The sequence below is a fragment of the Alligator mississippiensis genome, chromosome 1 (assembly GCF_030867095.1).
Source record: "Alligator mississippiensis isolate rAllMis1 chromosome 1, rAllMis1, whole genome shotgun sequence".
Lineage (NCBI taxonomy): Eukaryota > Metazoa > Chordata > Crocodylia > Alligatoridae > Alligator > Alligator mississippiensis.
In genome coordinates, this window is record NC_081824.1 from 473,084,872 (window position 1) to 473,111,145 (window position 26,274).

At 49.4% G+C, this 26,274-nt stretch overlaps 2 long non-coding RNA genes across 2 annotated transcripts; both read left to right on the forward strand.

The window, feature by feature from the left end:
• Positions 1–753: 753 nt before the first annotated feature.
• LOC132248732 (uncharacterized) lies at positions 754–5,329 on the forward strand. The gene is made up of 2 exons (XR_009460085.1): positions 754–3,496; positions 4,931–5,329. It is a non-coding gene; the product is annotated as an uncharacterized LOC132248732 (long non-coding RNA).
• An 832-nt stretch (positions 5,330–6,161) lies between these two features.
• LOC132248729 (uncharacterized) lies at positions 6,162–24,456 on the forward strand. Its single transcript, XR_009460081.1, has 3 exons — positions 6,162–6,353; positions 20,449–20,599; positions 24,213–24,456. It is a non-coding gene; the product is annotated as an uncharacterized LOC132248729 (long non-coding RNA).
• The last annotated feature ends 1,818 nt before the right edge of the window (positions 24,457–26,274 follow it).

Sequence of the window (26,274 nt, forward strand, 5' to 3'; positions counted from 1 at the left end):
ACCTGTCCAACCTCCTACACGGGGTGTGCATGTGTGCGCTTGCCCTCCTGCATTGGGTGGGGGTGGGGTGGAGGGTGCCCATCCTCCTGCACAGGGGTACGCACATGTGTGCCTTCCCGGTAGGTGTGCCTCATACACACCCCCGTGCCCTGCCCGCTCCTACCCCGCGGGATGCACACCCTCTCGCAGCCCTGCTCCGACCGCCCACTACCCCTGGCCCCGCCCCTCCGCGCTGACCCGCCCCCCGCGCGTCCATCGCCCACAGCACACGACGGGGGTTCAACAGTCTCTCCGCCCCGCCCGCGCTCAGCCCGCCCACCTGCGCCGCGGCCAATGGGAGCTTGCACGTAACTACAGCGGGAGAGGGGCGGGGGGAGGAGTAGGGGGTTTCGCGCGTGCGCGGGCTGGGCGGCGGGAGCGGGCCGGAGCGGCGGGAGGCGGCGGTCACGTGCCCGTGTCCAGGCCTCGCCGCTGCCGGTAGGGCCGGGGTGTGTCGCGGGCACGCGCGCTCGGCGGCAGGAGCGGAGGCGGAGGAAGCGTGTCGAGGCCGCCTCAGGCCCGCTCCGACACCCCGCGGCACCGACACGATGGAGGCCGGGTCTCTGCACAGCCGCAGGAGCGGGGGGGGTGGGGGCAGGAGCGGCCCGGTGTGTCTGGTCCGCACTCCAGAGCCGCCCCCGCCCCCGCGCAGATACGCGGCCCGGCTGAGAGAGGGTCGTCCTCGGCTGCGAGGGGTTGCCCACGGGTGTTTGTACGGGGAGCGGGCGTGTAGCTATCCACATACACACTTGTACATGTGTGTGCATGTGTGTGCACGTCGGGATACATACATGGAAAGAGTGCGTTGGCAGTGCACATACACTTCTGCCTGTTTGCGCACACCTGCGTGCACACACACGCAGTATGCACCTGCAGGCACGCTGTACCCTATGTGCTACAGGTGCACTGCGTGTATACACCTACACATGCAGATGCGTGTGCATGCATGTACGTACACACACACGTGCATGCATGTACGTGGCTGCATGGGCTCACACACCGAGTGAGTGAGTAGGGGTGGGAGTCAGTCTACTATTTTTCATAATGAAAAAATGACTGAAATTAGTTGTGAAAAGCAGGTGCCACAAAACTCAGGCCAGTTGCAGAAGGGCGCCTGGAGCCGAAACAGGCTGAGAAACCCCCGTACTAGGTACAGGAAGCCACGATGATCGCTTTCTCTACGGCATCTTCAATAGCACCTGGGTATATTTTTCATGCCTGTTAATGGGGACTGATTTCAGACATGCTCCAGTGAAGACATTAAGTAGGACTGAAATTGTCTCCTTGTTTCATTCAGCGTAGGCCTAAAGGCCTCAAGTTGCAGTTAGTTCGTTACTGAACAAACTGCCGGTTTTCAGGGAGTCTCCAGCGCTCGACGCTCCTCACCTCCCGCTCCAGCGCTCGGCGCTGTCTCCCCCGGGCACTGACGCTCCTGGTTATGCCTCTGGCTTTGCTTACACAAAAAGTGGAACCAGTTTAACTCTGGTTTACTCAATGTGGTCAATTTAAGCAGTGCACACCAATTCACAGGTGGTTTTCTTGGTGTAGCTTGTGTTGATAACTTTAAAACCAATTTTATTTAAATAGGCACAATATCTGGCTAGGTGAGGCCTGAAACTTTATTTCCCACACCCTTTGCATGGTCATGCATGCCCATAGGAAAAGAAAGGAGAAAGTGCTTGATGAAGTTATGGAACCACTTTGATTCCAGTTAATTTACTACATATCCGCTCCCTGACATAGGAAGTTGCTTGGCTTCCCTTTCTAATAGGATCTATTCATTTAGCAATAGCAGTTGTAATCATGTTTTAAAAATACTGACAGTAAAATCTGATTTCACATGCTCCTGCATTTTGGGGGAGGGGAAAAATCTTGACTAGAAACTCTCACTTCTTGAATGAAACTTCCCATGCTTCAAACTAAACAGAATTATTGAAAATTAGGGTTGGAAGGGACCTCAGGAGGTCACCTAGTCTAATGCCCTGCTTGAAGCAGGACTACCCCAACTATATCACCCCACCAAGGCTTTTAAAATTTCCAAGTGAACATAAGTAATAGGTTTAGTTGCCAAAAATGAGTCCAGTAATGCAGTTATTTTAGTACCGTAGTGTATATGAATCATTCTGTTCCTGTTAACCTGAACGTGTAGGAAGAATTATATTTGTCAATCTTCTTTTGTTCAACAGAAACCAAAAGACTTATCTAGGCAGAGTTGTGGTGGGGGATATTTATTCTAGTTTTTGCTATAATTTTAAATCTTCCAATTTGAATGTTGTATCACTGGGATTTTTACCTTTAAATGGGTAAAGTAGTGTCATGAAATACTGTATGATGCACACCCAAAGAGAAGGTACAATGTATTTTAAGGTTGGGAAATTATATTAGAGCAAATAGGAGCAAAAGTGCCTAGCCAAACCAATAATTACCCTTCCATGAATACCAGGTTCTGTTTCTCACCTGTCTAAACTCTTTCCTCTGGTGAGATAGTATCATCTTTTTACATTAATCTTAGGGTTTAGTATGGGATAGTTTTAAAATTGCTCTTCTGTGTAAAGTTAAGACTAACAGTCCTGATTTCCTCAATGCTGAAAAAAGCCCCTCTTTTTCCTGATTTACATACTTAGAAACATGTTTCTGTTTTAACACTGATTGATGGAGGTTGGGTGTTTTGCTTTTGTTTTGGCGAGTCTCTGCTCTTACATTGGTATGTGGTATCATAACTGATAGGTGATTTCCCTTGCGGAGTGGGGGGCGGGGTTCCAAAGAGGAAATCATCCACTACGAATGCTTTGGGCTTGATTCAGTACTCTGTAAAGTCAGTGAAAAGACTCCCATTCATCTCAGTGTCAATTGGATTGGATCCTTAAAATGGCTTTTCTTGGGGAAACAAGAAAGATTAAAAATAGATTTAAAAAAAATAAAAAACAAGACGGATTAAAAATAGAATGAAAAGTTTTGACTTTTAAGCTGCTAGTTCAGGTCTAGTAAAGGCTGGTAGGGAATAAAAGTCGTAACTGTTTGGGAACCTTTTGGCCTTTTTGAAGATAGGCTAGTATGATTTGTGGTGGAAAAACATCAAACCCTGCTTTCCAGCTTTTCTTGTGCTGTTTTCAAGGTTGCTTTGAAGACTGTTTGTTGGCTCTGTTAGTATCTTTGGAAATGGTGATTTGTATTGGACATGGAACTTCTGTAACTCTTGGAAAGGATTTCTAAATGTATTGTCTACAGAACTAACCGTGGGTATTTTTAGAGTCCAAAATGTGAACTCATTCACTAATTGAGAAATTAACTTTTTTTTCTTCTTCTTTCAGCGCTACGACTTGTTGTGAAGCATTTACAGCTGCTCCACTTATGCATATTTTCAAACAGGCAGGATCTTTTGAAAACGATACCTAATGTTATATTATTAAAATGGCTATCCATACAAGGCAGAGTGTAAAAATGAAAATGCTGACAGGTATTTTTTAATCTTTTGAGATTTTAACTAACATTTCATTGATATTTATGTTTTATTAATTATCTCTGTAAGCAAATATAAATTGCTGTATTATGCATCTACGAGACAAGGGTTGCTCAATTTCCATCCCCTGGGCCAAATGCAGCCCCATGGAGCGATCACATCTGGCTTGTGGGGCTCCCCATGGGTCTGGGGAATTGGCAGCAAGCGAGTGGTGGCCATGAACACAGCCTCCCCACCACTTTCCCCTGCCAAATCCCCAAGCCCCAATACCTGCATGGCTGGTCTGAGCCAAGCTATGCCTCTTTCCCCCGTGGGCCTGGGCCACGTTCCCCCACTTCGGGATCAGGGTTGGACCGTGTCCCCTTCCTTTCCTGCAGGGCCGGGTTGGGCCAGGCCAGGCACTCTTCCCCTCCCTACAGGGTCACCTGGCTAGCCTTCTTTCCCTCTTGACAAGGATGGGTCAAGCTCCTTTCCCCATCAGGGCTGTGTTGAAGCCAGTTTGTCCCCCACCTGGCCAGATGGTGCCCACCCACGTGCCAGAGCAGGAACACCTGGATCCAGCCCGTGAATGTATTGGCCACTGGCAGTCTGGCCTGCTGTGTTGGGGCTGCACTGTACTATCGGTGGTCCATTAAAACAATTTTAAAGAAACGAGTCATGGAATCACAGATTATGCGATCATAATTTTATCACTACTTTATATTTTCCTTTCAAAGGAAAAACTAGAAGTACTCTGTGACAGGCTCACAGCCACAGGGGCTGCCATGACACCCCTAGCGGCCTTGCTGCTCCTGCCTGGCTCCAGCTCTAATGTCACTTCCTCTTCATTGTTCACCAGCCGTGCCCTGCTCTTAATATTACAGGTTGATTCAAGGAGGCTGCTAGCAGGCCTTAGAGTGAGCCCGAATCCAGTAAGTTTCCCCTGGGTCTGAGGCCCCATTGGCCGCTACCCAGACATCCAACCTTGGTAGGTTACTCTCGGCCTGACTACAGGTGCCCTACAGGGACCTAGCCTCAAGGGCAAACGGTGTGGTTCCTTTTCCTCCCCTACACCACGCCCTAAGCCTCAGAGGTGTTCTCCCTTTGATCTTCCTTCTTATACACTCTGCCCCCTTGAGCTCCCAGACCCCTCCACCGCCCAGCCCTGGACACAGGTGGCTCTGGGCCTCTTGGACCTCGTGATCTGGGTCTCAGCCTTTTTTCAGTTCTGGGACCCCTCCCTGGGTCCCACCCTCAGTGTGAGGGCTCCTGGGATACTGGCTCTCTAAGCAAGCCTTGAGTCTGCACCCCCAGGGTTCAAGGCTAAACATAAATCAATAAGAAACATCACCGCTGTCTGGCAGACACCTCAGTCTTTAGAGGTGTAACATAAAGACCACTTGCCTGTAAACCCAGTCTTCCTCAGTCCAAGAAACTTGCCTCTGTTTCCAGACCTGTAGAGTTGTTCAGCCAAAATCCAGTTCCCTTCAGGGACCCGGAGCCAGGAGTTCTGCACTGTGCAGTAGCTGGGGAGAAACGAAGAGACTGGTGCAGACTCGGGGCTCATGTAGCTCCAGCCTGAGCCCTCTTCCAGCCAGGTGAGTCCCTCATTAGCTCCCCCCTGCCCCCTAAAAGTAGCCTCTCAGGCTGCTTGCTCTCCTAAAGGGTCAGGCACATCCCAGTGCCCTGCTACGTATTCTGTATACTAGCTAACCATGATAGTTGATTACTGTGTTAATTATTTGTACGTCCTTCCATGAGGAGAGGTGACAATCCTGACTAAAGTTCTGTTGTAGCAGATGCTGTACAAATGCAAATAAAGACTTAGGGTGTGTGTAAATGAAATGAAAATTCCCGTTTATGTCAACGCAACTGCATTTGTCACTATGGCCTGTTTGTTAGTTCTTATCCTGAAAAGATATAGTCTGAAAAAGCTCCATTAGTATTCGAAGGCCAAGTCTGTGTGTGCATAGTTTTCAACAAATGAGCTGTTAAACTCGGTAAGACTATTAGCGCATGAGGCTAAATGTTTGCATAATCATTTGCAGAAGTGGGGTGTGAAACTAGTTTTACAAATACACAGCAAAGCTAAGGCAGGTCTTACCTTTAAAGCAGCTAATCAATCTAGTATTATGACTTCATTTGCTTAGCTAGAGTAAACCAACAAAGGAAATGAGACTTAATAGATACAGCATGGGATATTGGAGTTTTTCCAGGTTAGTTTTATTTTGGTACTGTTTGTAGGCCACATTAGCCCACTGATTGCACTGGTTGTTGTGCAAACACACATGAGCTTCATGCTGATAAATTACAATTTTAAGCCTTGGGACCGTTCTCTTTCTCTCTTGGTTGGAGGATTTGGACCAAAAAGGAAAAACACAGGGAGGGGGGACTTTGAGGAAGTGATTGAACAGAACAAATCTGAAAAACGATTCTGTAAGAATATCTTCTTTTACCACCTGTCATGATGTAGAAATAGGGAAGAAGTCAGTTTGGCTTTTAAATTCAGGAGCAGTGTGTAGGTGTGGGATGAAAAAAAACCACCCCATTTCTTCCACCTGTTCCCTTATATACTAAGCAAATCTGATTTAGTGAAAGAAGGGTTTTGTTTTTACGAAAACTGCACTTAACCTTGACCTGGCAATCACATAGCATCATAGCTCTTAACTTACTTGAGTATTTGATTACTGTAACTTTAAAAAAAATGAAACATCTAGGAATTAAGAACTGTAAAGTAATAGGTAGTGTGTTATTTTATCATCTCAGGTTCAAGCAGGACAGTTTCAGGAAAGTATGACTTGAGAGAGGCAGCCAGACAGACAATCCAAATGCTTCAGTTGGCAGGATGAAGTGATATGCTAATGTAAGAGAAAAGGTGGGTGTACAATGGCAAGGAAATAAATACCCGTTAAAGGGATGGGAGGTCTAGGACAGTGGTTCTCAACTTTTTTTGTACCAGGACCTATTTATGAAGATCAGTGGCCAGTGCCGACCTGCTTTCCCCCAGCCCTGCTAAAGGGAGCCCCCAGCTGCCCCTGTGCCATTCGGGCCGAAGTCCCGCAGTTCGTGCGGATTTCAGCGGAGAGAGTCCAGCCCCAGCACAGGCTGGAGGGAGGAGGGGAGGCCTGTGGCGGCCCCCCCTGCCCTGGTCTGGGGCTGCCGTGCCTCACCAGGAGCCTGGTCACGGTCCCTCCAGCCCATCCCTCATCAGCGTCTCCCAGTTGCTCTGCCCATACAAGTATGAGCACCAGCCCAAGTGCCACCAGCCCACCTATGCAGCTCCCCCCGATGCCTCCTTCTCTTGCTGAAGGGGCAGGCGCCTACCCCTCCCGTCCCCCCTGCCCTGATGCAGCCTTGACGCCCGGCTATCTTCCCCCATATCTGGCAGGTACCCATCCCCATTGCCCACACACACACAGTCCCCAAGTCCCGGACCTCCAACCCCCACTGATCATACACTTAGCTGCATCCAGCCATTGGTGCTACTCCCAGGACCCTGCCTGGGTGCATGCAGGCCATGGGGATGTGTGTGCAGAGACACACGTGTGCCTGCTGCCTCCAGTCACCCAAAGCAGTGACTTGCAGGCAGGCTGGAATGAAGGTTGTGTGTCTGGGGAATGACAAGCTAGATGTGTGTGGGCTAGCTCGGAAGATGACATTGGGAGAGACTGGGGGTGGAGGGGAAGAGGTGGGAGAGGTGGATTCTTTGCTAGTGAGCTTCCCTGGGAGTCAGGCAGCATGGGATAGCTAGGATCTTCCTGCGAGCCCAGCTGTAAGTGTTCGGATTCAATGCTGGCAAGCATAATAAATATTGTTATAGTGTTTTGATGATAGTGTTAGAGCACGGGTGCTCAACCTCTGGTCCATGGGCCAATTGCAGCCTGTGGAGCTATGATATCTGCCCCATTGGGCTCCCCACAGTTGGGAAATTTGGCCGTTTCTCACCTGTCTAAACTCTTTCCTTCGGTGAGGCACCCCCTCCCCCCCATTGCCTTTGGATTGGTTTCTTGTCATGCCCCTACCTTTCCTCCCTCCATGGGCTTCGATTGGGGCTGGCCAAAAATCTCTGTTCATGCTGGATCAGGACTGGGCTGTGCCCTAGCCCGCTCTGGACAGCTGGATGCGGCCCTGTCATGAACTCCTTGGGCCCCAGATTGGAACCACTGACTGCGTACTGCTTGCATGTGGATTGGGCACTGTCCATCCGTCTCACCAGACAAAAAGGTTGAGCACTCTTTGTTAAGAGTGGTGTTTTAGCTGTGATGATCCAGGAAGTATGCAAAAGGCAGGGATTTTTTGGGTGTGGTGACTTTTATTGGACCAACTGCATGGTTGGAATTAAGTTAGATAAGCTTTCAAACACAAGATTCATAAATTAATAGATTCATAGATGCTAGGGTTGGAATGGACCTCAACAGACCATTGAGTCCGACCCGCTGCCGAGGCAGGAAAGAGTGCTGGGGTCAGATGACCCCAGCCAGATGCCTATCCAGCCTTCTCCTAAAGACTCCCAAGGTAGGGGAGAGCACCACCTCCCCTGGAAGCCCATTCCAAATTGTGGCTACCCTTCCCGTGAAGAAAGTTTTCCTGATGTCTAGCCTAAATCCGCTCTCTGTCAGTTTGTGACCATTGTTCCTTGTTACCCCAAGAGGTGTCCTGGTGAACAGAGCATCGCTGGTTCCTTGCTGCGCCTCCTAATGAATTTGTAGTTGGCCACAAGATCACCTCTCAGCCTTCTCTTGTGGAGGCTGAAGAGGTCCAGATCCCTTAGTCTCTCCTCATAGGGCTTAGCCTGTAAACCCTTAACCGTACAAGTGGCTCTCCTCTGGACCCTCTTGAAGCTGTCCACATCCTTCTTAAAGTATGGTGCGCAAAACTGGACACAGTACTCCAACTGCGGTCTGACCAGTGCTGCATAGAGGGGAAGTGTCACCTCCTTGGTTCTAGTTGTCATGCATCTGCTGATGCACGATAAAGTGCAGTTAGCTTTGCTGATGATTTCGTCACACTGCCGACTCATGCTCATCTTGGAGTCCACTAGGACTCCGAGATCCCTTTCCGCTTCTGCGCTGCTGAGAGGGTCATTTCCTAGCCAGTAGGTGCGCTGGATATTTTTACGTCCTAGGTGCAGTACTCTGCATTTGTCCTTGTTGTACTGTGTCCTGTTGTGTTCAGCCCACTTTTCCAACCTGTCCAGGTCTGCCTGCAGTCATTCCCTACTCTCCAGAGTGTTTACTTCACCCCACAATTTAGTATCATCTGCAGACTTGCACAGAGGACACACTTCACGCCCACATCCAAGTCACTGATGAAGACACTGAAGAGTACAGGTCTGAGGACTGAACCCGGTGGGACCCCACTACCCAGATGCTTCCAGGTCGATACCAACCGATCTACTACCACTCTCTGGGTGCAACCCGCAAGCCAATTTGCCACCCACCAGACCGTGTAAACATCTAAGTCACAGCCTCTTAATTTATCTAAGAGAGTGGGATGATATACCGTATCGAAGGTCTTCCTAAAATCCAAAAAAACAACATCCACCTCTACTTCTGCATCAGCATTTTGTGACCTGGTTATAAAATGAAACCAGATTAGTCAGGCATGATCCACCTGCTACGGATCAATGCTGGTTGCCCTGCTGCATTATTTTTCCCGCTGGACTCCCACAAATATGATCCTTAATAATCTTTTCAAAGACTTTTCCAAGGATGGAGGTGAGGCTGACTGGCCTATAATGACTTGTATCCTCTTTCCTCCCCTTCTTGAAAATGGGGACCACATTGGCCCTTTTCCAGTCCTCTGGGACCTGACCCGAGTGCCACGAGTGCTCAAACAGCCGTGCCAGTGGTTCTGCAATGACACCGGCAAATGCCTTCAGTACTCGCGGATGCAGCGCATTTGGGCCTGCTAACTTAAACACATCCAGTCCATCCAAGTGACTCTGCACCACGTCAGCGCCGACAGTTGGTAGGCTGGTATCCCTCTGATCCTATCTAAGAACCTGTTAGGAGACTGATCTTGACCCTTGTTCAAGGACACTGAGGCAGAAAACTCATTGAATAGCTCAGCCTTGTCCTCCCTGTCTGTCACTAATTGCTCCTGTTTCTCCAGTAGGGGTCCTGTGCTGCCCTGCGCCTTCGTTTTGCTCCCTACATACCTGACAATAGACTTCTTGTTGTCTTTAATTTGTGTTGCCAGCCTCAGCTCTGTAGTTGCTTTGGCCTTTCTAACTGGCACCCTGCAAGTGCGGGCCAAGTAGATACACTCCTCCTTGGTAGCTTCCTCCTGCTTTCACCACCTATATGTCTTTTTTTTTTTGCCCTTAGGCTCTTCTGGATGTTTGTGTTTAGCCAAGGAAGTTTTTTGGCCCCTTTCTCCCCTTTCCCTCGCACTGGGATCATCTCCCTCTGTGCCTGAAGGATCACTTCCTTTAGGAACGACCTCCCTTCCTGGACTCCCATCTCGCCAATACTCCTCTCCTGCAGTGCATCGCTGGTTAAACTGAGCACACTGAAGTTAGCCTTCCTAAAGTCAAGCACCTCCATCCTATTATTATCTTACCCACTCTGCGCTGTATGATGAATTTGATTGAGTGAGTGGTGGTCACTGTCCCCAAGGTGACCACGAATCTGTAGTTCCCCTACCAGCTCATCCCCCATAGCCAACACCAAATCCAGTGGGACCGTATACTTCCTGCGTTAGGTGAGCGGTTGGATTCGGCTGACTGCTCTTCCCAACAAATGTCAGGGTAGTTTAGGTCCCCCATGACAACCATGTCCCTAGACTGTACGGCCTCTGAGAGCTGCCGCAAGCATTCCCAGTCTAGCTCTGCTCCTTGATGTGGTGGCCTGTAGCAGACCCCCATCACCAGGTCCCTTTCCCCTTGACCTCCGTGTCCTAACCCACAATGCTTTAACGTTCTCTTAAGACTCCCTTCTGTGCACTCACCTGAACACGGTCTGAAGCCAATGATGCTGATGCGCAGAGTTCAGACTCCTCCTGCTCTCCCCTCAACTAAATAGGGATGGGAGAAAACCCCTTCCCACTTTCCTACAGCTCGCCCAGCTCACCTTACTGCTGCTGCTGGCTCCTTACCACTGAACAGGAGCCAAGGGCACACACATGCTTGCTTCAGCATCCCAAGTAAAAGTCAAATGCTGTAGGGGAGGCCAGAACCCACAACCTTGGCATCACTTCCTAGTGCTGCTTTATAAGTACCACATGCTAACCCACTGCACCACCAGAGCTGAGCTAAAAAGCTTGTCACTCTTTTAGAGCATTTGTTTAAAGTAATTGTATCTCTGCTATTGGCTTTTGGATTTAATAAAGACATTTGAACTGAATTACTGACAAGCTCAATCAAATTCTAACAAGATACAGGGCGCATCCACATGTGTCACTATGGCAACTTTACTGTGCTGTATGTGTGGCACATGATTATTTTTAGCCGCTACTTCACCGTAGTGGCGCGCTATACCAGGGGAGCGTGTTGCAATGGGGACGTAGCTGCTGTTTGCATGTAGATGTCCATGGATGCTACATCGCCAACTTTGTTTCTTACACTGCTATTTTTCCAAATGTTTCTAATAAATCAGAGAAAACTAGGGTTGAAAGGGGTTCCAGTAACTCATCTAGTCCAACCCCTTGCTAAAAGCAGGACCATCCTTAATTTGATCTTGCCAGAGATTTGTCGAGCCGGGCCTTAAAATCCTCCAAGAGTCCACCACCTCTCTAGATAAGCTGTCCCAGCACTTCACCAATCTCTTAGAAAGTTTTTCCTGATCTCCCACTTGTTCACATCCCTTCTGTAGTAGGGGGCACAAAACTGAACACAGTACTCCACATGTAACCTCACCAGTGCAGAATAGTGGGGAATAATGACTTCCCTCAGTGCTGACAACACTCCTACTAATGCAGCCCAGTATGCTGTTAGCCTTCTTGGCAACAAGCACACACTGTTGGCACCTATTCAGCTTATTGTCCACCGTAACCCCCAGGTCCTTTTCTGTGGAGCTGCTGCTTAGCCAGTTGGTCCCACGCCTGTAGCGGTGCATGAGACTGTTCTGTCCTAAGTTCAGGACTTTGCACTTCTTCTTCTGGAGCTTTGCCTTCTTCCCCTGCATGGCTGGTTTCAGGCCTGGCCATTCTTCCTTCCGTGGGACTGCCGTGGGGACGGGCATGCCCCCAACCTGCCGCTGTAGTGGGGCCTTGTCAAGCCCCTTGGGCTCGGGTTGAGGCTGACAAAGCCCCCTTTCTGCACTGTCTTGGGGCTGGTGTGCCCCCTGCCTCCCTCTGCACAGATGGATGGGGCCCTGGCATGCCTTTGTTTAGAGCGATGTTTGAGCACCCCGTGGTTTGAGCACTCGTTTGTGTAGAGTTATGTTCTACCTGTGATGATCTAGGAAGTATGCAAGAGGCAAGGATTTTTGGGTGTGATCACTTTTATTGGACCAACTGAATGGTTGGAATTAAGTTAGACAAGCTTTCAAACGCAAAACGTTCTTTGTCAGTGTTTTAGAGCATTTGCTTAAAGCAGGTGTAGTCAATCTGGGGTATGCCTACCCCTGGAGGTAATTTGAAAGGTCCCAGGGAATGTACAGGGGCGGGTGCAGATGTAGCACACCTGCTGCCTCACAGGAGCAGGGCCAGGGCGGAGGGAGAGCAGGGCCCACAGAAGCTGCGCTGCCGCTGCTCTGCCACTCACCGTGCCCCTGCTCTGTCTGGCCCTTGCCACCCCCCGCCACGTCTGACCGTTCGCCACCCCCACCTGCTCCGCATCCGGCTGCTCCCACCCCCCTGGGGTACACTTTTTAGTCACTATATATCTGCTCTTGGCTTTTGGATTAATTAAAGACATTTTAGCTGAGTTCCTGACACACTCGATCAAACTGTACTACAACATGCAGTGTTGTTCTGGCTTTTGAAGACTTTGCCCAGAAAGCTGTGCTTTTTTATTAATTGCTGATCATTTTACAGCTTTTAGAGAAAAAGGAAATTAGTTAAGCTCTTTTTGAGTAGTAAGATACTCTTATGTTTATTAAAAACTTAATGAACTTTGGGACAATAACCAAATAATACCTTTAAAATATTTTTTTAAGTTATGAATTTATATTAGGGGTGTACTGATAGAGATTTTTGGGGCTGATATCGATAGCTGATATTTAAGGAGGCATATTGGCTGATACCGATCTGGTTTCCGATACAGCTACCTCCAGCTGGTTAAGTCCAGTCTGGTGGAAGGGGAAGGGGAAGGGGAAGGGGCGTGGCGGGGGTGCAGATCGACGCCGCCTGTGGTGAGGGAGGAGGCAGAGGGAGGTGCTGCCCAGGCGGGGTGGAGGGGACGGAGCCACAACTCGTGATGAGGGGCCAGCCGGCTGTCACTGCTGCTTGCAACCCGGGAAGGCACTGGGGGGACATGTGCCCCCCTGGATCTGTGTGGGACGGGGCAGGCTGCAGCCACGGCCACGTGGGGCTCTTCTCAGCAGGGGCTAGGCTTGGAGTGGGTGCTGGCAGTGCTGGGAGGATGCTGCATCCAGCCCAAATTTTGCCAGGGCTCTGCTTCCACCGAGAAGAGCTTCACGCAGCCCCGGCTGCAGCCCACCCTGCCGTGCACAGATCCAAGGGGCACGCCCGCCCCTCCCCCCCCCCCGCCCGTGCCCTCCCAGAGTGCAGGTAGCAGTGGGAGCCGCCTCCCCCCACCGCAAGCTGGAGCTCCCCCTCTCCACCCCACCTGGACAGCGCCTGCCCCCACCCCCTCCATCACCAGCGGGAGCCTTGATCTGCCCCCCACATGCCGCTTCCCTCCCCTTCCACCACACCGGACTTGCCAGCTGAAGGCAGCTCTCCATGCTGCCAGATGTGTTCCTTGCTTCCTGAGTGCTGTGCTGTGACTGCGCAGCACAGGCATTTATCAGCCAAATTATCAGCCCCATCGGGCCGATATCCGATACAGCCAGTTTTCTTTCTACTGGTACCGATCCGATATCAGACCAAGGTATCAGTGCACCTCTAATTTATATGATTGCTCACAGTGCTGCTAAGTGGTGCAAATCACAAGCTCTCTTATTGTACCTCTGGGCTTTCATATATGACTGCAAAGATGCTAACTTTTCTTATATACAAAAAACTAGAACTCTGGGTTCCAAAATGATACCTTTTATTAGACCAACTGGAAAATGGCAAGAAAACTGTCCTTTTCTGCAGGCTTTCGGGATCAAAGTCCCTTCGTTAGGCTCTGGGAAAAGTGTAGATGTTACAAGATGGTAAAACGTCCCCATAGGTAGGAAAGAAACTTCATTTTTGCACAGAGGGACCTGAAGATGGAGGGCCGTCCCTCTGGGTCCTTGAGAATGTCTTTGTGAGCTGTGCTGAGTAGCTCTTTGATGGTTAGGAACTTTTCTTATAACCTTTCAAGTAAAAATGCGAATTAAACAGATGCTTGGCTTGCATGTTAACATCCTGTTTGTCAAAGTTGTAGTTCTTGTGCTGCTCTTTCTCCAAATTTTCCTCATAAAGATTTTTCATAGTCAGCTATTAATTAGTACTGTGTTCCTCAGCTTTTTAGACTGAAGACATAGCTTGGGAAATTCCAAGTCTTAGCTTCTACTTTTTTTTTACTACAGAAAAATAATGGCAATTTTCTGTTGCAACCAACTCAGAAAAGCCAGGACAGGTCAGAATGTCTTTAATATTGAATTCCTGCTGGAAATCTCTGACTTTACCTTATGAATATGGGGCCTACGTCGCTCGCAGGGGCTTCCCCCCGACTCTGTGATGCGAGTGCAGTGGTGGTCACCATTTTCACGGTGGCGCATGGCAGCCCCCCCACACCTCTGGCTGAAGGGCCCTGGGAGTCCCAACCCATGGCCATCTCTCAATCTCCAGTGAGGGGCAGGGCTTCCAGGGCCCCTCAGCCAATTGGAGACGTGGGAGGGGCCTGTCATGCTCAGCAGAGAAAATCTCAGTCCAGCTCCCCCTGCTTCCCCCCCACTCCCCCCAGGACCAGGGCTTCCAGCCCGTTTCCAGCTCCCTCCTTCCCCTCCCCACAGCCCTGCTTGCTGCCAGGGTTTCAGCTTGGGCTTTTCCACAAGGCACCTACCAGATTCATGGTTTCTGCGAAAGTCCTGAATTTGGTAGACCCCTACTTCTGAATCCTGTTTTCCTGTCTGCCAGCACTAAGGGTGAGTGTGTGGCACCCTACGGCTGCCTTTAGAGGAACTCAAGTCACCTTGGTGGAGAGTCACTGAATTAGAAGTTTTGGTATTTTGGCTTTCTTTAGCTATGGAGCTGTTGGGTTTCTCCCCCACAAAGTAAAGATGGCATAATGTGTTTCAGGATTGCTGCACAGTTTACCACTGAACCATATTTTTGTTTCATAGTATTCCCCCAAACTAAAAACCTGTAATGGTATAGCTATACCAAGATATTCTGATCAGGAATCAAGGACATCTTTAGTGAAGATTAGGGAATATTTTTAGGCCTTGTGTTTGGGGAAAGAAAAACAGTTTATCTTATAAGATGCAGTTTTTCATTGGGACCTGAAGTGTCAGTTGTAGAAGTTTTAATTGAAATAAAATGTTAACTGCCTTAATGTTCTCTTCCTATTTGGCAGTATAAGCCGATTACCCTTCTAACTGGCTATTGCAGCACATTGGCCAGTTCACTGCCTCTAATTATCTGTCAGTCTCCTCATCTCAGACTGTAATTTAAAACTGGAAATAACTGCTGAAGCTGCGGTAACGTCTAATAGTTAATTGTTCTGTATTAAGTATAATTCCTACCTTTGTCTTTATCACAGAAGGGAATGCAGTAATTGCCCTCTTCAGCCTGATAGTGTGTTTTTCTTGTCTGAAAAACTGTATTAAACAGAAGTTGGTAATTTTTATATAACCTGCAGCGTGCTAATGAAAATCTTTCGATAGAGCCAGTGGCCTATTCCCTCTACAGAGGACTGTATATTTTACCACGTAGAACTATTTTGCGCTTTTGTTTGCCATGACAATAAACTTGTGATTAGTAGGAACCAGGCTTTGGTGTTCCTCTTTTGAGCTTCATATTCAAATAGCAGGTATTTCAGTATGTGGGAAATGTTGATGTCTCTGGGTAAGCCTGCATGGTGCTTGAACTATTTTACTGCATTTCTTGTATCCTACAATGAGAATTCCTCTTCACACCTAGTTCACAGTTTTCCTCTGTGCCTCCAAGCAGACTGTTTGCATTTACATGGAGTCAGAGGCAAGGATTTTTTGTGCTATCTTTAGTATAGTTGGGAGAGCTGTTGGACAAGGTTTTTTGGACTTGAGGAAAGACACTTGATGTCTGAAAGCTTATCTAACAGCTCTCACAACACTAGAGTTGCTTTGATGAAAGACATCACCAAAAAAATCATTGCTTCTCCTGCTGTTGGAATGATGTTGTAGCTGTGAGGATCCAGGAGGTATGTGAGACCAAGGGTTTTTGTGGGTGATATCTTGAAGGATGCATTGCATTTGAAACCTTGACTAATCTATTCCAACCATGCGGTTGGTCTAATAAAAGATATCACCCACAACAATCCTTGCCTCTTGTACACTTCCTGGACCTCACAACTGCCTTAAGTATATAGGGTTTGGGTGTGTCTACTTACTCTTATGAAGACAAGAATGTATACCTACTAGTGTATGCTTAACTGTTAGTAATTAGTCACATTCACTTTTGCTTTCAAGTAACAGTTCAAATAGATCAGAATGTATTAGCTGAGAGACTGCTCATTTTCAAATAAGAACAAAAAATAATCTTGTATTTTAACTTTTTCCCCCTCCAGATATGTCAGTTGACCAGTTTAATAGTGGATGGGATTCAGTTGTCCTTTTGGTGATACCAAGCGTACATTAGGTTTGAGTGTAACCTCCTAAATCCCTGTTGTGCTGTGCTCTTAATGAATAGCTTCACCAAGGTTTTGGCATTAACGTGCAAGACTATTTTATCAACCTTTGTTAATTATAGAGTTCTGAAATTGTGCTCTGTCATGATTTATATTTTCAAAACTGTACATGTATTCTTGATGATGTACTAGCAGTAAGATGCACCGATAAAGATGTTTTGGGCCGATACCGATGGCTGATTGTAGACCATCCATATTGGATGATACTGATCCAATTGCCAAGATGCAGCCTGGCAGCTTGGAGAATAGCATTTGGCTGGTAAGTCTGTGGGGGTGAAAGGGTGTTGGGAAGGAAAGAGGCATGGGGGGCGCAGATTGAGGTCCCCCGCAGTGAGAGAGGGAGTGGGGCTGGGGCAGGCACTGCCCAGCTGAATTGGGGCAGGACGTGAGACGGAGCCGCAGCTCGTCCGAGGGTGGCAGGGAGGGAAGGGGTGGCTCTCACTCCTGCACACATTCCGAGGGCGGGCTTGTGTCCCCCGGATCTGTGCACGGGGTGAGGGCAGGCTGCCGCCGGGGGCTGGGCTGGGCTGGGCTGGGGCTGCGCTCAGGCCAGGTGAGAAGGACAGTGGCGGCAGCAGCAGCAGCAGTGAAAGCGGTAGCTACGGGTGGGGGAGCTACAGCCACCCCATAATTTGCCATAGCCCCCACTCCCAGCACTGCCGCCTGCCATGCCCAAACAGAGCCACACTGGGAAGAGCTTGGTGCAGCTTCCAGCCCCCAGTGGCAGTGGCAGCAGCAGCCCAAGGATGCAGCTAATGAGGGGTTTGGGCTGGTGAGACAATGCACTGAGTTATTAGCTCTTTCAAGGGATTCTAGCTGTTCTCAGTGCAGTTCTGACAAGTCTGGAGTATTATGGTTATGCAAAGTAATATTTTAATCAACCTTTTGAAGTGTCCAAAGAGCTGCTTCAAAATTATGGATATTTTCTGATGTGAAAAATATCTGTTAAACTATTTAACTTTTTAACTGTGAATTGAAGGTTGTGGTTACTGTATATGTCCATTCTGAAAAAAATGAGAAACACAAAGTCTGTGAGAGACTTATTAGGTCTGCTGGACTACCTGGGACTATAGGGGGCAATTAAGGACAAGAGAGGAATAAAAAGAAATAAAACAACTTCTGCTCATCAGTTCTCATCCCAAAGGATGTCGAGGTTTCTGTTACTCCTTTTAGATAATATGGAGGAGATGTGTTTGGAGATTTTGGTGCCAGGAGATCAAGTGCTAGAATAAAGTGGTATATTAAAGACAATTAAATCACTAGTACCACGTAGCATTCATTCAGGAGCTGTAAAGAATGAAATGATTGAGCTTGTCTTGCATTTAAAAGCTTGTCTAACTTGATCTTAACTACACAGTGGATCCAGTAAAAAATATCACCCTAAGAAACTCTTGCCTCTCTCCTAAGAAAAATACAGTCTCATTAAAATCACCTATTATAACAGAGGGTTGTAAACTATACCTTACTTTTAAAACAGGGCTGAATGGTGGTCCTGGCAATTATAAACCCATAATCCATAGGCGAGTGCTATCTTCAACTGTTTGAAGAAGTAAACAGATAAAAAAAGGGGGACAAGCCAGTGCAGCTTTTGTAACGGGAAACAATTTGTCTCTAGTCTTTTCTTTCATTTGAACAAAACCGGTGGATGAAACTGCAGTGGAAGAGTTCACCGAATGAGAGAAAATGAGGGTTGGAAGGGACCTCAGGAGGTCGTCTAGTCCAAGCCCCTCATGAGGTGCAACTCCAGGTGTGCTTTGGCCCTCCTGATTTCGTCCCTGCATGCCAAGCAGTACTGTTATGCTCCTTCCTAGTCGTTGGTCCAACTTTCTACTTCTTGCACGCTGCCTTTTTGTGTTTTAGCGTGCTGAGAGTTCCCTGCTAAGCCGACCTGGTCATCTGCCATTCTTGCTAGTCTTTCTGCGCATTGAGATGGTTTATTTGTGCCCTCCGTCAGGTTTCTTTAAAATACAGCCAGCTCTCCTGGACTCCTTTTACTTTCCGATTGGCCTCCCAGGGGAGCCCGCCCATCAGCACTTCCTGAGTGAAGGGAAGTCTGCTTTTCTGAAGGGCGGGGCTCGTACCCTGCTGCCTGTCTGCCTCCTGATCCTGAACTCAGTCATCTCGTGGTTGGTGCTGCCCACGGTGCCATTCACTGATTGAGTCCCCACCAATTCTTCTCAGTTTGTCAGCAGGAGGTCAGGAAGAGCATGGCCCCTACTTGGCCTCTGCACCGCTTGCACCAGGAGGTTGTCCCCAGCACTCTCCAGCACTTTCCTGGTGTGCCTGTGCGCTGCTGTATTGCCTTCCCAGCAGATGTCAGGGATTGAAATCCCCCATGAGAACCGTGGCCTGATTGGTAAATCCGCTAGCTGGTCAGGCTGGCAGACGGACGCCTCTACCCCTAGAGGAGGGAGTCTCCAACCACCCCCACCCTTCACTTCCTCTTGGTGGCAGTGGTCTCGACCCTCCCTCTCTTGGAAAGGCTTGGCCTGGCCTCTGCCACCGATGGAACATGCTCCTCCTCTGCTGCTGGGGCTTCATGTCTCTTCTCCAGGCAAACCGCTGCAGGTGGGCGTGAATATTTCTCCTTACTGCAAGAGGTCACAAGCTTTCAGCTTCTGCCTTCCTTGGCGTTCAAGTCCTCTTCCTTCTCTAGTGCCGCCCTTGGCAGTCTTGTCACCACAGTAGAAGTATCCTCAAGCATCAAATTGATGAAGTTGTCATGGTGGAGGATGCTTTGGAGCCTCGCCACCTCCTCCTGTAGCTCTCTCGCCTGCTTCCCGAGGGGCACCACCTGAACGCGCGGCTCACATCACAGGCTCCCCCATCTCGCTGTCACTGAAAGGAACCTGCCAGCGGCAAACCCCGTGGGGTAGATGGTGACCGCTCCTGCCTGGGTGGACACCTCACAGGTAGGAGCCCAGAGAGAGCTGGCAGTGGCAGTGGCTCGGGGATTTTGATGTCTTCCAGGCGTGTCGCTGGGTTTCTTAATCCGCTCCCTCTCTCTGCTCGCCCCTCTTTCCAAGCAGACCTTTCCTAGCAAACTCCCTTGTAAACTGGCCTCTGTGCTGCTCCTTGGTCCCAAAAGCTTCCCTTTCCCCTGCTAACCCGCTTCCTCTCTCCAAGTTTACGGTGAAGGAAGGTGAGGGAGAGCTTCCAGATAAATTACCTAGCAAACGCCGCCTCCAACTTCCCTCTCACTCTGGACTCCAGTTAAGCAAGGAGCACAAGAACTGGTCTAATTGCTGTGTTTTACCGACTTACACTAAATAGATGTAGATTAGGTACTCTCAATTAAAGAAAGAACTTACATTAAAGGCTCCCCTTTAAAGAACGGGGGGCAAACTGACCTGTGAACTAACTTTAAAAAACATATTTCTATATATAAATAAATACCTATATAAGTGTACCTCTAACACAGTGGTTCCCAAACTGTAGGTCACAACCCCAAATGGGCTTGAAACATCAGCGGGATGGGGTGGCAGGGGTGGGGGGCTATGGGTGGGGAGGGAGGGGTCATGCTGAGGAATGGGGCCATAAATGGATCGTGCTGAGGAAAAGTTTGGGAGGCACTGCTCTGACAGCCTGCCTTGTGACTGCTGTGGTTTGCTTGACAGTCCAAACCACACTTTTACAGTTACACCGCTCTTAGTCTTGTTACAAAGACTGTACTGTGCAGTGTGCACACCCGTCACCGTCACATTCAAACCTGCAAACTGACTTATGAACTGTTTGCAAACTGCCCCGTTTGCTGCCCCTGGTCATGCAGAGTCTCCTTTTCTCCCCCCCCCGGGCCTTGTTAAGACTTTTGTCAGACAGAGGTAGCAGTCCCCCAGCTTGCAGCACTCCCAGCTCCTTAGAGCACATGCCCAGATGTACAGGCAGCCCCAGCTCACTTTCCTTCCAGGAGTTCGGGTCAGGTGCCTGGCTCCTTTTCCCTCGTCTCCTTTGCCCTGTTTGCTGCCCCTGTTCACCTTGTTTCTCTCTACTGAGCCTTTCAATGTACCTCAGTTTAACCTTTATATTTAAATTCTCTTTTATTTAGAGCCCTTGCTTTCTGTAAGTGCCTTGGTTGCATCCCAAGAAGGAAAGCTGCTGCGTCATTGAACCAGTTCGTCTCCAGCGTGCCATCCTGCCCAGATTTCTTCCAAGGAAGGAGTAGTGGATGTGATCTCTGCAAAAAGAAAGCTTGTCTGGTAAAGAGCAATTTTCCTCTTTAAGTAGCTTTTGACATTAAAGCAAAGAACTCTCAATACCATATTTTATGTACTTTTGACAAATGGGCTGTTTACTTCGTTCTGTCTGTGCGGGATATGCAGATTGAGGACGGTACTGTGTTATACATACACATCTGCGACCCTGGGTAGAGTATGTAATGCTGTAAACGTTACAGTCCACGTGCTTGCACAGAGCATTGCATAGAAACTAGAAGAGTTTGTGCCAGAGCCAGGGGCACAGGAGTGGCTTTTTAAGAACTGTCCTTATGTCTGTTTCTTTTAGTTTGTAGAGTTTAAAACTTTCTGAAACGTTATGCAAAGCTGAGGTATTGCACCCCTGCTAATACAGTATGTAAATATTCTCATTACATTTGGGGGGCATATTTCACCATTTTGACATATAGCAGTGCTATAGTAGGGGCATCACAAAGAGCAGTCTTTATCTGCAGCAATGATGAATCACAAAGCTATGGGGAGAAGTGGACACGCCGGAGGGCAGGGAATAGCTGCAGGCAGACCTGGATAGGTTGGACAAGTGGGCAGAAAACAACAGGATGCAGTTCAACAAGGAGAAATGCAAAGTGCTGCACCTAGGGAGGAAAAATGTCCAGCACACCTACAGCCTAGGGAATGACCTGCTGGGTGGCACAGAGGTGGAAAGGGATCTTGGAGTCCTAGTGGACTACAAGATGAACATGAGCCGGCAGTGTGACGAAGCCATCAGAAAAGCCAATGGCACTTTATCGTGCATCAGCAGATGCATGACGAATAGGTCCAGGGAGGTGATACTTCCCCTCTATCGGGCGCTGGTCAGACCGCAGTTGGAGTACTGTGTGCAATTCTGGGCGCCGCACTTCAAGAAGGATGCGGATAACCTGGAGAGGGTCCAGAGAAGGGCCACTCGTATGGTCAAGGGCCTGCAGACCAAGCCCTACGAGGAGAGACTAGAGAAACTGGACCTTTTCAGCCTCCACAAGAGAAGGTTGAGAGGTGACCTTGTGGCTGCCTTTAAGTTCATCATGGGGGCACAGAAGGGAATTGGTGAGTATTTATTCACCAAGGCGCCCCCGGGGGTTACAAGAAACAATGGCCACAAGCTAGCAGAGAGCAGATTTAGATTGGACATTAGGAAGAACTTCTTCACAGTTCGAGTGGCCAAGGTCTGGAACGGGCTCCCAAGGGAGGTGGTGCTCTCCCCTACCCTGGGGGTCTTCAAGAGGAGGTTAGATGAGTATCTGGCTGGGGTCATCTAAACCCAGCACTCTTTCCTGCCTATGCAGGGGGTAGGACTCGATGATCTATTGAGGTCCCTTCCGACCCTAAAATCTGTGAATCTATGAAGCAGTTATATTTCAGACATAACATCGTTCTTTGTAAAAATAGTCCTCACTCTCTCTAGGCTAAAACATCACGGCCACCTGTGAAGTTTGTTATGCTACAGTCAAAACTGCAGTTGAAAGGCATTTCTTCTTTCCTTTTATTTCTGTTAACTTACGGAGGAGGAAATAATTTCAGTTCACTTTAGGAATCGGTCTTTCCTTTGCACCTGTTTTTCCTAAGTTAGTCTTTGGAACAATACTGGCTCAATTATAGTGAAGTAATATCATGCATTTTGAGCTTGTGGAATCCACAGACCGCGTAATTCTCTGCATTTCCTCCCCCTTCCTTGCATCCCACTTTTTGACAGTGTCATTCTGCTGGAGCTATGCTGGAAAACCTAACAAGCTTGCGTGTGCGTGTGTGTGTGCATGTGTGTGCGTGTGCACACATGCTGCATGGAAAATCCTACACTTTGTTTAGTCTGCAGAACCTCTTCTGTTAGCTAACGCTCCAGGCTCCGCAAAGGTGCAGTGAGAGAGGAGCACTAGTAAGTACCTAAGGCAGAAAGCAAACAAGGGCTTTATCTTTGGTCTTTAACTCCTATCAAAAGGGGAGGGAGGGAGAAGTCATTTAAACATGAGGCTTGAATGAAAATTAGCATGGATTAGTCACAGTTGTCCCAGGAGTCCTGTTATCTCGGGTCACAGGTACTTATGGTAGGGAGTGGGGTACTTTACCTGTAGGATCCCCAAATGTAAGACTCTTGAGGGAGCCAAGAGGGGGAGGAAGAGTCCTGGGTCTGTTTTTAGCCAAAGGGAATTCCCCTTGAGGCATGGCAGGAGTAGTGTGTGTCTCCCTGTCTTTTCCCAGTGGATGAGCTCCTGGGCAGTTCATGCATGGAGGAAGGATGACTCTCTAGCCTGTTCCCCGCAGGTAAACTGCAACAAATTGAACTGATTTGGAGAAACAAGTGGGTTACGTCTGAGCAGCTTCCTTGTTTGGTAGTCAGTTGGCTGAAGAGTGGTTGATGCTCATGTTACTTAATACTAGATTTACCCTTCTGTGGCCCCTGGCAGAGAGATCGGGGCATTCATCCTCCACTTTGCACAGACTGGAGGGAACAACCTGGCTCCCATCTTAGTTTTGAAGAACTTCATTGCTGAAAAATCAAATGTGCACGTGTTCCCTAAGGAACGTATCCATTCAAAGGCATGAAATATAAACGTATATTGTTACGTGCACATGCTTTGCACAAGTACATTTGCTGGATGAATTTGGTATGTTCTTCAAGCAAGTAGTGTCGTTAGCTGTTAAATTCTTGACTCCTCTGTTAGGCTTGGGACAGAAATTACACACAAGCTGGTCTGAGAGATTGGAAACACGTTCAGATCTGGAACACAACAGAAGGGTGGTGCACATAAGCCACTTTCAAAATTGCCGAAACGGGTTTAAGATAAGCCTGGATGGATGTAGTATTAGACTGAACTGATTTAGATTAAACTGGTTTATTGTACTTCTGACCCAGACCCTCTCCAGATTCATATTAACACATAGTCCCCCAGCATCCCTGGACCTCTGCCAGCCTGAAAGGGAAAAACCATCTTTGCCCACGTTTTCCTCCATTAAAAGACAATCCACTTTAAAAGCTTGTTGATCCAGTTTTAAAGTTTGTTCGTGACCCTTTCATTGACTAAGTCAATCAGAGGTGCGTAAGCTTTTGTAAGCGAGCTCGCTTCATACCCCTTTCTTTTTCCTCCCTTCCCTACCCTTTGTTTTCCAGTAACTGCTCTCTGTTTAGAACCGCTGCTTCCTGAAACGTCTTGTTTGACAACAGAGCCGTCCAATTTCTGAGTGGCTGGGGCTGCAGCCCCCCTATCCGCATGCTGTAGGGGCTGCATGCCCACCAGAGCCGCCTCCTGCACGAGCTGAAAGGGGTCTGCAGGACCTCCCCAGCCACAGACTCCCTTGCACCAGGACCGTGCCGCCCTGCCTTGGCCCTTGTGCACAAGGGGTGGCGGGGGGAAGTGGGCACGCAGGAAGCAGATGCTGGGCTAGGGAAGGGGATTTTGGTGGCAGCAGCAGCAGCGAAGCGATGGGGCAAGCAGACTTGGGACTGGGAGTTTGGGAGCTGCACGCAGCCCACAGGCCGCCAGTCGGATGGCCGTAACTGGTTGGCTTTCTGTGGTTTACTCTCCTTATGTGCTGTCCCTATATTCATTTTAGTTCTCGTTGAGTTTTCCTTTTCTTACTCCTTTTTCAAAACATCTCCTAGGTTGATCCTGACGGTAAAACAAGCGTACCCGTTAAGATGACTGCGGGGAAAGTATCCTGTTTTCATCTACGCTGCCTGGTGAGTTCCACGATTTACATTTGAAAAGTACCTCTTACAGCACATGTCCTTAGAGCTGATTTTTTCTATTATATGATAAGCTTCTCATGGCTTTTCCCTCCCCCGATACGTGTGAAGTGGGTCTAGACTTTTGGGGAGATCGCATGTTTTTCTGTCGGAAAACCACAGGGCGGGTCAGCACTGCTATTTAGGACACCGTAACGTGCGACTTCTCCGAGCGTGTGACAAAGCGTTCCCGTTGACGTTACATGGTATTTAGTATTGCCAGCCCCACAACCATTGCTAGTTGTGTCATTGCATTGCTGCTGCGGCTGTTGCATTGGTTAGCAGCAGCCCCTGAACTGAGAAGCTCCACACGTCTTCAAGGCTCCCAGGAGGCAGTTTCCGGACTGGTGTTATCACCGACCGACCGTGCTGGGCATGGCTTATGGCGCTAGCAGTGCCGCGGTGCTTGCAGCGGGCATGCTGACAGCCTCTTATCCCACGGAGAGCTCCTGACAGTCGGTCCGTTCCCGCTGGGGATTTAACAAGGCCTTGGTTGGCAGCGCCTTCCAAGACGGGCAGTTTTCCTGTGCGGGGACAGCCTCCCGCGTCCATCCCGCGTCTCCCTGGACGGAGCAGGGCCGGGCAGAAGCCACGCGCTGCGGTTCGGAGGAGAGCAGTGCCGGGGCAGGGTTCAAGTCAGGATGTCGTCGTCACGCTGGGGCGTTTCTCCACCTTCCTGCCAAGAGCGTCTCGTCTCCGCTTCCTGTGCTCCAACAGCCAGCGCGGAGGCGAGAGAGGCAGGGAGGCGGTGAGGGGACGGGAACATGAGCAAGGCAGATGCCAGTGCTGTGGGCCCCATGGGGCGGTGTTGCCGAAGGGATTTTTCCCTGGGGCCGGAGGCTGCTTGTGACAGCCGAGGGAGTGGGGCTCTCGTCTGACGGTCGGGTGCGAGCACGCTGGAGCGATTCAAACGAGGCAAAGCACAGGCTCTGCGCCCCAAACTGGAAAGGTGTCGCTGCATTCGAGTTGTTCCTGCGCAGCGTTGAAGCGTGTTCACGCTCGGTGACGAAGCTCGTTCACCCTGCGTGATGAAGTACGTTCACACGCAACAGCGAAGCACGTGGACACACAACGAAGTGTGTGCACACAAACAGCGAAGCCTGTTCACGTGCAGCAGCGAGCGGTCTAACTGTTGTTAGGCGTGAGCTCGCTGAGAGCAACCGAGATGAAGCAGAGGAGAGGCCCCCACACGCCAAACTGGAAAGGTTTTGCTCTGGTTCAATCCTCAGCTCGTTCACAGGCAGCAGTTAACACGTGTTCACGCTCAATGATGAGGCATGTTCAAATTCAATTAGGTGCGTTCACACTCAGCGATTTAAGAGCGTTGAAACGCGTTTACACGCAGCGTTTAAGCACATTTGCATAGACGTGTGACGCGCCTTCCCTTCCTCCTCAGGGATTAGAGCTTACTAGCAGCTGCCCCTTTGAACCCTGCCCCTGGGGAAGGACTCCCAGCGTGCCTGTGTGCCGCTAAGAGAGCTGTTGCTGGGAGCAGGGCCCCGCTGGACTGGAGAGGGTTGATGTGAGACGCTGCCATCGTGGGGCTGAGGCTTCCTTGCAAATCTGGCGCCTCTGTCTCCGGTTGGCAGCCAGCGAGAGACGGGGGCAATGAATCTGGGCATGCCTCTGGACTGCCTGGGTGGGCAGGGGCACCGCGGTGCCTTGCACTCGCTGGGCAGGAGACGTTGCGGGAGGGGTGTCGTGCAGGCTCACGGGGCCAGAGGATGCTGGGGATGGCTGCGGTACATGGCGTGCGCCTGGAAGGGGCCTGCGGTGGCACGCTCCAGTCCTTCCCCCGATGCCCGGTGGGTGCGGTGTGCGGGTGGTGGAGGTTGTTGTTCTCCCCCCGCAAGCTGTGAGCGTGTGTTGCTGAATCCTGTTGCTAATAAAGATGAAGCTGTTTGCCGTCCCACCAGTCGCTCTGCTGAACGCTGACTCG